Source organism: Athene cunicularia (assembly GCF_003259725.1).
Source record: "Athene cunicularia isolate RWA chromosome 3 unlocalized genomic scaffold, athCun1 chr3_part1, whole genome shotgun sequence".
Classification (NCBI taxonomy): Eukaryota; Metazoa; Chordata; class Aves; order Strigiformes; family Strigidae; genus Athene; species Athene cunicularia.
Window position 1 is genome coordinate 889,122 of NW_020799097.1, and position 4,111 is coordinate 893,232.

Genomic DNA, 4,111 nt, shown 5'->3' on the forward strand with positions numbered 1-4,111 from the left:
GGGGGGGCTACTTGCCCCAGACCCCACCAGCCCAGGGTTTGCCCCACTTACCCCACAGCCCCAGGCTGGGGTTTTTGAGGCAGGGCAGCTCCAGGGAGCTCTGGGGAAAATGAGGAGGGGGGGACGGGGGGGGGGCAGAGTCTTGACTTGACCCCGCACAGCACCTGCCTCAGCCCCCTCTTGCCCCCCTGTAACACACGGCCGAGGGGACGGCTGCAAAACTGAGAAAGCAAAGTCCCACCCTGCAGACCCTGTTCCCCTCCTGCCCCGGGTGTTCCCATCCTCCGGGGTGGGGACGGGGACTGGGACAGGGCCGTTGGGCAGGAGAAGGGCCCAGAGCTCCCCCCACCTCGCTTCGCGCCCCCCCAGTCCCCTCCCCAGAGCAGCCTCTCTCCTTCCTTCCTGTTAGGAAATTTACTGCGCAACCTTCCTGCAAATGAAGCCCAGGACCGCAATTTCCAGCCCCTGGGGGACCTGCCCGATGATTTCCTTCCTTTCCCTCGGGATATAAAAATGAAGCAGCAGACCTGGGCATGGAGGGCACCTGAATTTGCTGCTCTCCCCCTCCCCCCCAGCTCCGCTGCAGGACCCCCATCCCGCCGGCATCCATGTGGCTTCCCCAGCCGTGCTTGGGATGTGGAATACCAGAAATCCATGGGGAACAGGGCCACGGTACCCCGCTATCCACCCACCCCAGCAGCAGCCGATGGCAAACTTGGGTGGATATTGGGTTGTCCCCTCTGCAGATCCGTGGCCACAAACATCCCACCCACGCCAACATCACGCCGGGTGATCCCGGACATCTCGCCCATGTCACGGTTGCCGCCCTGGCAAAGCACGGGGACACGCTGCTGCAAAGCCCCGTCCCCGGTGCCACCGAGCAGAGCCCCCAGCCCACGGCCACGTCCCGAGGCTGAGGGAGGGCGATCGGTGCCGCATGGCCCCCCGAAACTGGGCAGATGGGGAGGGGGGAAGACGGAGCGATGGATGCCGGAGGGATGGGGAGCAGCTGGAAGGTGCGGGGGCTGCTCCAGGAGATCGATCCGGGCCCAGCGAAGGAAGGGAATTAGGGAGAAGGATGAGTTGGGTGAGACCGTAGTGAATTAATTAATCAGGGGGAAAAAAGACAAGTAATATTGATTTTCGGGGGGGGTGTGGGGGGTGAAATACGGACCTGACTGCTGGGCTGGCGGATTGCAAGCTGAGGGGGTGGCGGGAAGCATCGCGGGTGCTGGGGGGTCCATCCCCTTCACCGGGCCCGGGGCTGGAGAGAGAAGACCGACGCCTGGCAGAGCGCGATGCATCTTTATTTCGCTGCCTGCAGCTCCCGCAGAGGCGCTGCTGCCCGAGGGGTTTCCCTGCCTTCTGTCCACCCTTGGGGTGCCCCATGGGGCTCGTGGGGTGCCCCCAGCTCTCCAACCTCCCCGGAGAACCCTCGGGTTTACAAACGCGGTGGGATTTTCTGCCTCCGGCTGCCCAAACCTCGGCGCGTTGGGAGCGCTGGAGTTGCCAGCTTGGATTTCTTGCCAGGCGGTTCATCTCCGGGCGCCAGCTGTCGGCATGAGGGCTGGCTGGGCAAAGCCGAGCTCGCGTGGGTAAAGCTCTGCCTGAGAGCGGGGCCCGGGTCTGCGGGGGACGGGAAGGGGCCCCCTCCCACCCAGGGGTTTGCCCCCGGGCACAGGGCTGGGCACACGCAGTGGCACCGGGCTTTGCTGGGGGGTGGCAGAGCTCCTGCGGGGTTAAAAGCACCTGGGACTGGGGTCACGGGCATCGCGTGTGCGATGGCGTCGTGTGTGGGATGGAATCACGTGTGTGATGGAATCACGTGTGTGATGGCATCGTGTGTGGGATGGAATCACGTGTGTGATGGAATCACGTGTGTGATGGCATCGTGTGTGCGATGGAATTACATGTGCGATGGCATCGTGTGTGCGATGGAATCACGTGTGCGATGGCATCAGGTGTGCGATGGCATTGTGTGTGCGATGGCATCGTGTGTTGTGATGGAATCGTGTGATGGAATTGTGTGTGTGACAGAATCATGTGTGTGATAGAATCACATGTGTGATGGAATCATGTGAGTGATGGCATCATGCATGTGACAGAATCATGTGTGTGATGGAATCATGTGTGATGGCATCGTGTGTGTGATGGAATTGTGTCTGTGGTGGAATCGTGTATGTACAATGACATCATTTCTATGATGGTATCGTGTGTCTGATGGCATCACATGTGCGATACCATCACATGTGTGATGGGATCCCATGTGCAGTGGCATCATGTGTGTGATGACATCCCATGTCAGCCCATGTGAGATGGCATCTCATGTGTGATGACCTCCCTTGTGCGATGACATCCCATGTGTGATGACACCCCACGTGTGATGGCTTCACATGTGTGATGGCCTCTCGCATGTGATGGCATCCCGTGTCATCCCCTGTGCAATGGCAGTGCATGTGCGATGACATCCCACATGTGATGACACCCCATGTGCAATGGCCTCAAGCATGCGATGGCGTCCCGCGTCATCCCATGTGTGATGGCATCCTGTGTCATCCCACATGTGATGGCATCTCATGTCATCCCATGAGCGATGGCATCCCATGTCATCCCACATGTGATGGCATCCCATGTCAGCCCATGTGAGATGGCATCTCATGTGTGATGGCATCACATGTATGATGGCATCCCATGTGCAGTGACATTGTGTGTGTGATGACATCGTGTGCAATGGCATCCCATGTGGGATGACATCCCGTGTGTGATGGGATCACACGTGCAATGTCATCACATGTATGATGACATCCCATGAGAGATGGCATCATGTGTGTGATGGCATGGTGCGTGTGCGATGACATCCCATGTCACCCCATGTGAGATGGCATCCCATGTACGATGTCATCACACGTGTAATGGAATCATGTGTGAAATGGCATCCCATGTGCGATGACATCCCATGTGTGATGCCATCCCTTGTGTGATGGCATCCCATGTGTGATGACACCCCACGTGTGATGGCCTCACGTGTGTGATGGCCTCACATGTGTGATGGCCTCTCGCGTGCGATGGCATCCCGTGTCATCCCCTGTGCGATGGCAGTGCGTGTGTGATGACATACCACATGTGATGACACCCCGTGTGCAATGGCCTCAAGCGTGCGGTGGCGTCCCGTGTCATCCGATGTGCGATGGCGTCCCATGTCATCCCATGTGCGATGGTGTCCCGTGTCATCCCACATGTGATGGCATCCTGTGTCATCCCACATGCGACGGCATCCCATGTCATCCCATGTGTGATGGCGTCCCGTGTCATCCCACATGCGACGGCATCCTATCTATGATGTCCCCACGTGTGTGGTGACACCCCGTAGTGCGTAACACCCCCCGCCCCTCCCGGCGCCGCCAGCTCCTGCGCCCAGACCACTCCGCAAACACCCCGGGCGACATCTCGGCGCCCAGGACCAGGGTGGGGGGAGAAGGAGCCGGGACACCCCAAGAGCCAGGTGGGGGGGCCCTACCCTCAAGCGAGGCTGCAGGCGGGGTGACGGCGGAGCTGTCCCCGCTGTCCTAGGGCTCGGCGGTGGCAGCGGCGCGGGCGGCCGAGCTCTGCAGGCGCCGGCTCAGCTCAGCGTGGAGGCGGTGGGAGGCGGCGTCGAGGGTCTGGGCCAGGTGGCTAGTGAGCCGCAGCATGTGGGCTACCACGCGGACACCCATCCGCAGCCTGGGGGGGCAGAGGGGGGGCGGAGGGGAAAGCTCAGTGTCCCCACCAGCCTCCCCGCAGGGTGTGGCAGGTGACGCAGCAGCTCTGGGGGTGCTGGTGACAAGGGGTGTCCCCGACTCCTCCACTCCCACCCGAGAGCCACCATGCAGGTTGTGGGACCCTTGGGGACACCCCAACACCCCCCACCGCGGGTGTCTGCAGCAGGGGGGCGGGTACCTCCCCCCCGTGGATTTTGGCTCCACGGAGCCTCCTCTCCCCCTGGCACTCACTTCTCCTTCTTCTCGGCCACGTCGGGGCGATGGGCCTCGGCCCCGCGAGCCGCCAGCTCCCTGCGGACGCCGTCGAGGCGCTGCCGGAGCTCCAGGTTGGCCCCGCGGATGGCGGGAAGGGC